A 12,368-nucleotide genomic window follows, 5' to 3' on the forward strand; every position below is an offset into this window, starting at 1 on the left:
TAAAAAAGAATAGAACTGTAAGGTGTGAACCCTTTCTTCTCATTCATTCTGTCTTCATTGGTCTTAATATCTCTTACTAGTTTTCCTTTAGTCTCTGTGCTATTTAATCTACACTCATTCTAAACAAATTTGTGTTTTAATTATTTTTTTATTATTTATTATCTTCATTACTATGAGTTCTAATTCTCGTGTTTATTTTCCTGATTTTTTGAGAAATTTACTTCTCAAAGGCAAAGATTAAGAACCAGAAGCAGACAGGCCAGGCGGTGGTGGTGCACACCTTTAATCCCAGCACTCGGGAGGCAGAGCCAGTCGGATCTCTGTGAGTTCGAGGCCAGCCTGGTCTACAGAGCAAGATTCAGGACAGGCACCAAAACTATACAGAGAAATCCTGTCTCAAAAAAAAACAAAACCAAAACCACACACACACACACACACACACACACACACACACACACACACACACACACAGAAAGAAAAAAAAAAGAACCAGAAACACCCATTCTGGCAAAGGCCTATGGCTGAAAGTACAAGAGCAAAGGAGTAGGACAGACAGAAAAAAAGCAGTAAATCCATTCCTACAGAACCCCTCCCTTTATAGTAGTGTTAATCCATTTCAGAGAGTCTATGTCCTCATGACTTACATCCCATTTAGCCCTCTTCCCAATACCATAGCACTATGGCTCAAATTTCTACAGTCTCAACTTCAGAGTACACATTCAAAACATAGTAGAGGAAATAGTGATGCTACCAAATGTATTTGGGAAATACAAGTTTACATAATCCTTTATTTTAAGTCAACTTAAAATATAGTGTCTTTCACTTGTTTCTAGCAACCACCCTGGGAAAAAAGAAAGAACATGGTTTACTAACCCAGTTTTAAGACATAAGATCCAAGGTAAGAAACTACCAAGTCACCTACACACACACACACACACACACACACACACACACACACACACACACACAGAGAGAGAGAGAGAGAGAGAGAGAGAGAGAGAGAGAGAGAGAGAGAGAGAGAGAGAGAGAGAATGAATAAATACAACGAGACCAAGAAAACCCATTACACTTTTACTAATTGTTCATTAAGAGCACACAGATTTGGGTTTCTCTTGGTAACTATTCTTACTGGTTTTGGCTAATTTCAAGTATTAAAGCCTGAAACTCTTTCTATTGCCTTTACTGCTTCAACTTTTCGCATGTGATATTAATCGAGACTCCTACTGTACTATACTAGACACTGATGCTGCTGAAGGGATTTATGAAAATACCATGTCACCTTGCCTAGGTTCTAAGACACATCTTCCACTCTAATATTTTCACAGTTACATGGATCCTCCAATTTAGGCTCAAACTGACATCAGTTATACAAGACATCACAACAAACACAACTATGCTCATAAAATGTATATACGTTTGAACACAACTTTGGTTAAAAATATTTACATTTGTTTAAAAAATTATACAGTTATACTGTTCTCAAACAGAAAATAAGACTACACATATAAAGTGGATGGCTATATACTATGTAGGACAGTTAAATCTTGGGGCTGGAGAGATGGCTCAGTGGTTAAAAGCACTAACTGCTCATCCAGAGAACCCAGGTTCAATTCCCAAAACAGATATGGCAGGTCACAATTGTCCATAACTCCAGTTCCAAGAGATCTGACACCCTCATACAGACATACATGCAGGCAAAAACCTCAATTTACATTAAATAAAATAAATAAAATCGGCCGGGCGTTGGTGGCGCACGCCTTTAATCCCAGCACTCGGGAGGCAGAGCCAGGCGGATCTCTGTGAGTTCGAGGCCAGCCTGGGCTACCAAGTGAGCTCCAGGAAAGTCGCAAAGCTACACAGAGAAACCCTGTCTTGAAAAACCAAAAAAATAAAATAAAATAAAATAAAATAAATAAATAAATAAAATCTAAAAAAGCAGAAAAAGAAAACGTGAAATCTTTAAGAACTTGTTGCTCATTTACAATGCCAGGGAATGGTTAATAAATTAGTGAAAAAAAAAAAAATCAAAATAGTTTCTTCTAAACTCACCCAAAAAAAGTTCCTGTATGTTGTGTTACTTCCTTGTGTAAGAATCCATAATGGTCTGGGTATGATACATGCCTATAATCTTAGCACTTGGGGGTAGAGGCAAGAGGATTCAGGAGTTCAAGGGCATCATAGTTAAACCCAGTGTCTTAAGAAAACAAACAAGCAAACAAATTACAATGGTTTCTTATTGCTTCCTACTTCAAATACAGACACCTCACAACTTTCCATGCCCTCCACGATCTCACTTCATAAATTTAGAGAACTGCAATTTCTACTTTTCCCCCAACCACTCCCTGACTGAGCTCCACCTTTCTTATAACTCTGCTTTGGTCTGTTCACTACCAGTGTCTCTCCATTGAGAAAAAATCCTAACCAGCCTTCAGATTGAATTCAGGTTTCACTCCCTAATAGATCTTAAAAGCCTTAGGAGTGTGGAAAGCATCCCTCTCTTCTCCATCAGAGGAGAGAAAGTAAGCAGGCTGATGAGGCCCTGGGTTCAATCTAATGCATGGAAGAATGAAAAAGGAGGACTGGAGAGTAAAGGGATGCTAAAAGGGAAGGAGAGGCTAGAAGAGAGAGGCAGAGGAAGGGAGCTGCAGAGAAGGGGAAGGGAAGGAAGCTTTAAAGACAGAAAACTCAATCTTAAATTAAATGGAATCCTCAACCAAAGAGTTAAAAGTAGTTCCAGCTAGTCCAAAGCCCAGTTTGGGAACTGTTTTGATTTCACAGTACTGACATGTGAACAAGCAAATCAAACTGTAAGAATCAAACCCTATACTTTACTTTGCTTTTCAATTTAATGCAACTAAAATACAAACAGGCCCATTATTCAGTTTGGTTTCTTGAATTTTAACTCATGACTTTCTACGATTTGGAGTAGACTGAAAGTTTATGAACCTTTAAGTCTCAACATAAATTGTCATTGTTGAAAGGAAATGAGTGGATGAGCACTGGTTACTCTTAGAAATACAACGCTGTGTTTGAACTTGGTGACACAGCCTGAAGAGTCAGTCGATCTTGGGTACTATTCACACCTTTTTCTCCCTATTTACAACCATGCACTATGATTCCTCTCAAGGATTAAAGTAAAGCTGTAATGCTATAAAGTTCCTAAAGAATGAGGAGTATCTAGTTAAACCAAAAAAAAAAAAAAAAAAAAGGGTGTGTGTGTGTGTGAAGGAATCTACTACTTCTGGTCAAAAGTCCTCTTTCTGGAATTCATGATGAATGAGAAGAATTTTCATCTCACGAAGCAACGTGCAATTCCTCGTGTCACTACAACTTCGTTATCCACCGAAACAACTGATGTTATTACAAAACAAGTTAAAGAAACAAACAAAGCTCTTTCAATTCCTGCTCTGATTCATTATTAGAATTCACCTTTCCTTTCACCTCAACCAGAATTACAGATACTGAACGCAAATGTTAGTTACTCTGAAGGACAGGACATTAGACAATTTAAACAGCAGCAAATTAAATTCAGCTATCCTTAGTCACTGACTGATGACTCTATTCCTATTTGTACATTTTTAAAGTAAGACTTATGTCCTTCCTGGAAGTTCTTTTTGCATTCCAGATTACAACAGGGACTCAAATACAACAAAGGAAAAAATGCAGTACGTCAGGAGTTAGGCAGGACAAGATTTACAAGCAACCACATACATGTAGTCAAATTCTTCAACAAAATTAAGAATCTTTATTTAAATTTTTTCAACATGTAATTTAGCACAATGAAACTTAGTTCTGGCTTAATATCAAACCTTGAAATATAATCAGAAAATGTATGTTCCTAATGTGTGCATTAGGAAAAATTACTTACAAAGAACGTTTTCCACTCTTTAGTACATAGTTGCTTATACCATGTATCCAATGTCTTTCTAATGTCATGATATAATTGTGTAAGAAACAAGAACTATCACTATCAATTTTCATATTCCAGTTTAGAAGAAAAACTAAAAGTCTGTTTTCCATAAATTCAGAAATGATGGTGAAACAAGTTATTTTTAATTTTCAGGACACAAATAAAGGACTTTTTAAAGGGGATCTTATAACTGCTCAGAATGATATTAAACTCACAATCTTCCTCACCTGGCTTCCCAAGCCATATACTTTTAAACAGTTACACAATTTCTATATCTGAATTATTTTAACAAATGATTGTTGTTATTTCTACTGCTGACTATCTCCCCCCACCACACACACCCCTTCCTTTGTTAAAGTCACATCTGCAGGGGAAAAAAGGGCTACTAAAAAAAGAACATTCGGCTCTTCCAAGTTCATATCCTGCCAACAGATATTTTGCAATGGTCAGGGCTTAAACATGGTCACATAGGAGTTTTTTTTTTTTTTTAACATATTAAGGTATTTAGGATAGAAATCCTTGGCTCAATTAAAGTAGTTGTAGTAATAATATACTTTACTACATAAATCTGTGATCTTTGCCTAATCCTCTGATTTACAGCATGTTTTCTAAACTTTACATAACAAAGACTGAGTATGTCTGTTCCCCTTGTCTTTGCAATGAGTATATTTATCATTAATTATTGTCATGTATAAGTATTCATCCTAATGTGCATCCTTAAAGATCCCCAACAATGAAGCTTAGGTTTCTGAAGGGTTTTGTTTGTTTCTTTTCTTCATTAAAAAGATTCCCTGACTTCCAGTCTAATGTCTAAATTGAAAACAGCAAGTAAACTAGATACTTAAATCCTTAGAATGAAATTATTTTCATAATGCTAGGAAACATCAAATAAGTATCATCCACCAACTGATATGAAACCAGCTCACAAAAACGAAATAATACATACACAGAGAGGCAATGGCTGAAATACATATGGAACAGACAGTTTTCAAGCTGACCTGGTTTGCTTAGACTCAGCGTATTTCCTTCTCTGAAATCTCTCAATTCCCCCTTTTATTACAAGGATTCATCCAGTCTAACTTGTCCTTATGAAAGGATTTAACATGAATATGGAAAAATTCTTGTCCCACCCCCACCCCTTGCCTGTATTCATAAAACCCCAAAAGTGTTTCAATCAGGATTTTTTTGTTGTTGTTGTTTTCTTTCCTCCCATCAAATGGTAATGAGAAGGGAAGGAAAACCTGCCTTTCAGTCAATTTTAAGCATGACTAATAGTTGATCTTTCACCAGAAGTTTAATTTAAAAAAAATAATAAAGTAACCAATAATGCTCTAAGATTATGTATTTCCATAAACCAATGACTTTTTCTTTTTTCTTTTTCTTTTTTACAGAAAACAATGGTTTTAATAAATTGACAATAGAATGGTATACATGAATTTAGGGAAGCAAACAATATCATGAATATCCTCCAGATGACATGAGCAATTCATATATACACTAACAAAATAAGATATTTTATATACTGCTTCTCAAAACTTTAAGACCATCGGTATTAGTTCTGAACCCATTATGATGTTGGAAGCTAACATTGGGACATTTAGTCAGTTCCTTGCCGTGTTGTATTGGTAATGAATGACTTAAAAACAAAAACATTGTGTTAGAGCTGGAGAGAAGGCTCTGTGGATAAGAGCACTGGCTCTGCTCTGGATCAATTCCCTACACAAACATGCAGTTTACAACTGCCTGTAACTCCATTTCAGAAAACCCAACACCTTCACACAGACATACATGCAAGAAAAACACATTAAATAGCATCATGGATGTATGGGTTTCTGTCCTAATACGTTTGGACTTTCTTAAAGCCCTGAAGAATAAACTATATTTCTCTGATATTTAAGGGTGTGAAGCTAGGGCTCAAAATAGCATGAAAAGCTGCTAAATATTTGAATCATAAGCATTTTCTAACATCTCACTTATTCAACACTCTTAACTGTGTGGCAAAGAGCCCAAGTTGTAAAATTAGGTCAAACAAGCAAATAGTAAAAGAATAAAATTAAGTATCACAAATCTTTTTTTGAGGAAACTTGGTTTCCCTCATAGTAGAACCCTTTGGCTGTCACTAAATCATTAGATACTATTATTTTGTATAAATTTCTAAACAATGCAAGTGATCCTGGAATCGACAACAAATGCATTTACATGAAGGCTGAAGGTGAAGACATGAAAGTTTCCCCAAAGTAGGTTAGGCCAGACCTTCATGTCTACACACTCCCACCTTACTTTATTTTAAGCATCACTTGTTACACCAGATGATGAGACCTAATACTCCCAAAGAACACTTTAGCTATCAATGGTGAAATAGTAAAATAACGTACTATGTAATTTTATGAATATGTATGACTTACAAGGTGCGTGCTTTTGCAGTTACATACATACAGCCCTACCTTGTCTATGCCTTTTTTCTGTTTTCTGCCATAGCAACTCTTTAATGAGTCACCACATTACTGTGATTTTATCCTCCCTGCCTAGGTCTCACTACTTCAGTATCTGGATTCACCTGTTATTTTACAAGTGAAATTCAAGATGAATCAGGGGTTGTGATGCCATAAAATATGAAAAGCCTGGATCCCAAGTATCTCTAAAGAGATACTCAAGGAAGAATCTGATGAAAAAAAAAATGAGAGTAAGAATGGCAACATGAGATTCAGCTCATAAATATGTCAATATAGTTGAGTAAAATTTTCTATTTTTTCCTAAGTATTTACTAAGTAGTAGTAATTAATTTATAATTACTTGTATTTTCTCCTTTAAGATTAGTAGGTGTGATATCTTTCTGTTATATCAAATACTCAACACCATCCATCAGCCTGTAAAGAAAAGGTTTACTTTTGCTCACAATTTTAGAAGCTTCAGTCTATGATTGGCTGGCACCACTTCTTTTGGGCCCATGGTCAAACAACTCAAGGCAGGGAGTACACAGCAGAGCAAAGGCCTCATTTGACGGGAAGCAAAAAGGAGAGAGAGGAAAAGACTGAGGCCCAAGACACAGTCTCCTTCAAGGGCACTGACTAGCAGCCACCATATTAGGCCTACTTCTGAAGGGCTCTATCACCTCCCAGTACCACTGTTTTAGAAAGCAAACCCTCAGCACAGGGGCAGACATTCCAGATGCAAATTATAGCACAAAGAAAAACTGAAGGACTTCATCCTACCTGGCAGTTTCACAGCATCCCATAGCAGGAAAACTCTCAAGAGGTTATGATACTGAAATAATTTGTAGTTACATGAAAAAAAAAAAACCTGAAAATAAAACCCTCAGAAATTATAATAACCTATCCTTACTTGAAAAAAAAAACCAAAAAAACAAAATTTCCAGATTCTTTCAAAAATAGCCATAAAATGCAATGGAGTTTTTGTTTTGTTTTCAGACAGGGTTCATTGTGTAACCTCTGTTGCCCTGGAACTCTGTGTGTAGACCTGGCTGGCCTCAAACTCACAGAGCTCTGCTTGTCTCTGCCTCCTGGTGCAGGGATTTATCTGTTTTCATCTTGCTTTCTCCCATTAAAATACTTTTGAAGAGCTTTCTAAATAAATTCATTTCATTCTTTTTCATAGAACTGAGCATATGGATCAAGACTATTAAGAAAGCTTTAAGTAGTTTGCTATAAGAAACATCAATAAATACATTTGTTACTAATTAGCATCTCATTATTAAAGCCCGAGTATACAGATACAGATACCAATATTTAAAGAAATATTATAGCATGACCACACTAACAGCCAAAATCTTTACTTATTACTATTTTATTTTGTTTTTTAAAAAATTAGGACTTCACGCCTTTAATCCCAGCACTCAGGAGGCAGATCTCTGTGAGTTCCAGGCCAGCATGGTCTACAAAGCAAGTTCCAGGACAGCCAGGGCTACATAGAGAAACCCTGTCTCAAAAAACAAAAGAAATTAGAACTTTAAGGGTGGGGTTTATGGCTTAGTGGCAGAGTATTTGCTTAGCTGTGAAAGGCTTTGAGTTCAATCCCTAGTAAATTTTGTGTGCGCATGCCATGAAAAGGTATTACACTTTATCCTTTCAACATTATACTTGGGAACTAAGTTGACAAGCTCACCAGAGGATTTATTTAATTCTTAAAGAGACTATGCTTATCTGTGCCTGCTTCCCTTTTTCAGAAAGTTTTTTTTTTTTAATTTTATGTGTACATGTGAGTGCCTGCATGTACATATGTGCAACTGCATGTATGCAATGGCCATCGAAGACAGGAGAGGGTACTGGATCCCTTGAAACTGGAATTACAGAAGGTTGGTTGTGAGCTACCATGAGTGTACTGAGAAACAAACCCAGGTCCTGTACAAGAACAGGAAGTACTCTTCATTGCTGAGCCATCTTTTGGCCTCCAGTGTACCTCACTTTCTTATTTAATATTTCTTCTTTGACTAGACTAGTATAAGGTTTGATGCAATGTATACATCTCTGTCCTGGAAAACACATAACCTTTTAAGTTTATAGGCTCTCAACCAGGTTTGTACTCTAGTCAAGTTTATTTTGTAGGTATCCTTTTAAAATTGTCATTCCATGAGCCGGGCGTGGTGGCGCACGCCTTTAATCCCAGCACTTGGGAGGCAGAGCCAGGCGGATCTCTGTGAGTTCGAGGCCAGCCTGGGCTACCAAGTGAGCTCCAGGAAAGGCGCAAAGCTACACAGAGAAACCCTGTCTCGAAAAAACCAAAAAAAAAAAAAAAAAAAAAAATTGTCATTCCTGATAGAGCAAGTCTCTACTCTCCAAATGTTCTGATATCTGGCTGAGTTTTATCTTGCTAGTTCCTGTGCTAATTAAAAGTTGAGTGAGCTTTTGATACATTCATCTTTTATTTTATATGAAAGCCATGTCTTCACATACAACAATCATTTGTCAGCGGAACATTTTATCTGTAAATAGACAGGATTTCTCCCCAAACCTCCAGGGCTCTCTTATTAACTGAGTGAACTCATTCCATTTCTGAATCATGTAAGTAAAGAAAATGTATATTTTCCATAATTTTTAAATTTTTCTTAAATCATTATATGAATATATTATATATGTGATTTTATTCAATTACACATAATTATGACTACATAAGAACTACATCAAAGAATGGATTTTTGGTTGGAGATTGAGACAGGATCTCAGGCAGCCTGGGCTAGTCTTGAACTCACTAGGAAAGAACTCCTGATCTTCCTGCTTCCACCTGCCAAGTGTGGGATTACAGCCATGCAGCACCATACCCAGTGATAAACATTTTTTAATAAAACCTGCTATACATCTAAAAATAAAAACAATATAGAATATACTTTTAACTCATTAATAAATTCCATTTTCTGGTTCTTTTATAAAGGTTATTTTAAATCTACTTTATCTTTTTGCTATCTTTACTAGGTTTTTTATACTATAGTAACACGATCATCACATAATTAACTGGGTTGTTTTCTATATTTTCAGTATTTTGAAAGAATTTTAACAAAGAATTTTCTATTATTATGGGCTACTGCAGAAAGATTAAGAGGTCTTGGCCTATAGAGCCACATGGCCCTGCTGCCCTTTCCTGAAATGAAGCATCAACATTTTTTCCTTAATTATTTAAATAAACTTTTTACCTCAGAATAATTTCAGATGTAACAGAAATGTCGCACATATAAAACAGTGTTTCAGAATATCCTTCATCTAGTTTCCTCTCATTTTTTATTATTTTATATAATCTGGTGTATGTGTCTAAATCAATAGGTTAGCACTAGTTACAACATTATTAAGCTACAGATTTTACCCTGATTTCCTCCGGTTTATTCACTAATGTCTGTTCCTTGTTCCAAAACACCACACTGTGTTTAGTGTACCCTATGAAAGCTTCTCAATATTTATTTTTCTTTCCATAAACTGGACAGTTTTGAAAAGTTCTGGTTAGAAATATCATAGAATCTCTCAAAATTTGGATCTGCCTGATATTTCTAGACTGGCATTATGGATTTGCAGAAGGATACTAGAGATAGGTGACCTTCTCATTGTATCATATCAGGAAGTACATTCTACCCACAAGGAAAGGCTACCCTTGATCACTTGCTGAACAGCTTTTTAAACTTCATACACTTATTTGTTGTTCAAGTTTCTACCTCTTTTTATATTTCATTCTAGTAATTTATATTTTGTTCTAAAATTTTGGCCACTGATATGGGGATAGTACTCTAATGCCACATAAGAATTCTATCTCAACTTTCTGTTCAACTAGCTTTTCAATGCCAGTATATCATCTGACTAAATTTTAGAATTATATTTATTACCATCATTAAACAGTAGTCAGTCTTTACCCACTGACAGAAGTTTGAAAGTACCTTATGAGATAGTAACTTTAATCATTTTTTTATATTCTTGAATGAAACAATACAGTGCTACGTAAGAGAGAACACAAAATAGCCAGGAACTCGAGCTCCACAATCACTAATTCAGTACAAAAACAATTCTACTGCTAGAGAGTATGAATGAGTACATGAGCCTCACTGTCTCTGCTTGCAAAAGAGAATAAAAGTCTACATTTTTTAGAGACACCTGGTACTATTTAGTATAAACAGTGCTAAGCAAATTTCTAGTAAGTTAAACTACAAATGAAACTTTAAATTTTGGTAAATATATAGCACACTGGTGTGAAATATCCTAAAATAACATGATTAAACATCACTTGCTTGCTTGCCAGCTCTTTACCTACATTCCTAAATAGACCACTCCTACCTAGGAATTCATGGGACTGTGTCTATCTAGCCTTCCTATGGCCATACAGAGAGCGCATAACACAGAATGTGGAAGAAACTAACTGTGCCCAAATCTGGCATTCAAAGACCCATTCAATAAATTAACAACATAACATAGCTAATGTTAAAGAACTGGCACAGATGTTTACAACAAACCAAGGATCCCTCCTCTCTTACAAAAAAAAAAAAAAGTTAATTCTGCCTTTCAGAACATGAAAAGCAGAGGCTGAATTTTTTTTTTTAACAAAGGTTGCCACAGATCTGCTTTAACACCTATTCTATACCATATTCTAATCCTCAGAACACATGCTAAGAAAAGGCTAAAAACTTTAACAACTGTACATGAGATGTAACTACAGTTTTAAAGTCAAAGTCCCAAACAAACTGATTTTAGAATGAAAATGAGAAATAGTTTTTGTTCACTTTAATTTTAGTAAAAAATAGAAATGACTCTAGAATCTTACCATGTTAACAAGAAAGTTTTATTTATAAATTCAGTTTGTAGGGGGAAATGCTCACCAAGATAGTAAACTCATAAAGTTATAAACATTTCATCAGTTTAACAGGCAGAGGAAATAACTGTTATTTTTCAAACTACAGTTGCTAATCATTTCATATGAATAAATGTTTCTCTCCCTTCTTCCTTTCTTACCTAGTTTAATTCACCTATGAAAACAGAAATTCCTCACTACCTGAACAAGCAGATAGTATCCAACAAGTTGATTACACACTAGTCTTGCTTACCATGGAATACTTTGTCCTGCTCCTTTGCTACAATTTTCTTAGAAGTCTTGATAAAAATGGGTTGTTATTTCCTTGTAATTGTTTTCTCCTTTCTCCCAAAGACTCAACAACTTTTAATTAACTACAGTCACTCAGTATACTTAAATACTGTAGAAAACTAAGAAATTAAATTATGAGTAAAATCGGAGCTCAAAATCTTATTTGATCCTCCTGAATTTTCTTGATTGAGTAATTAATTTGAAATTATTTTACTTCTAAAAAGACTTGCACCCAGATAAAGAATTCTTTAGTTTCTAATTTTCTAGGAAGTACACCAGAATAGCTTTTCAAAAAGATTACCTTATGAACAGTAACTATGCCTGCTATCTTTAACCCACAGATAGTTTCTTTAATCAATTTACTAAAGGGGGGGGGGCTAGATAAAAATTAATATGGATAAACTTCAATATAATTCTGGTAAAGCAATATTTTGAAATAACTACAGAATCTTACCATGCTAACAAAGATAATATAATGAGATATCCTGTATTCTTTACTCAGTTCTCCCCAAGGGCTACTTTTTACCTATTGTATAGTAACATAATCAGAAAAAAAAGATACTAACATAATGTGTACATATACTTGAATGTCATTTTATTACTTGCATATATTTGTATAATGATCATCACCAATTTAAAAAATGTAACTGTTCTATTACTCTGTAGTTCTGCCATGCACTACACATTTATCTTTTCATCTAACCACCTCCCCCATTAATACAATTCCCTGGCAACTATAATTTGTTGATGACCTCTATATTGTTTTGAAAGGTGTCATAAATGGATGCATACAGAATGTTCCACTGAGATTTTAAAAATGCCCTCTGAGGTCAATACAAATTGTTGAGTGTATCAAGAGTTTACATTACTTTTCATTGCTAAAGAGTAT

At 35.1% G+C, this 12,368-nt stretch overlaps 1 protein-coding gene across 7 annotated transcripts in view; it reads right to left on the reverse strand.

Moving 5' to 3' along the window:
• Sbf2 (SET binding factor 2) overlaps window positions 1-12,368 on the reverse strand; it is a 349,435-nt gene that overhangs the window by 237,031 nt on the left and 100,036 nt on the right. The window lies entirely within an intron of this gene.

The sequence above is a fragment of the Peromyscus maniculatus genome, chromosome 1 (genome assembly GCF_049852395.1).
Source record: "Peromyscus maniculatus bairdii isolate BWxNUB_F1_BW_parent chromosome 1, HU_Pman_BW_mat_3.1, whole genome shotgun sequence".
NCBI lineage: Eukaryota > Metazoa > Chordata > Mammalia > Rodentia > Cricetidae > Peromyscus > Peromyscus maniculatus.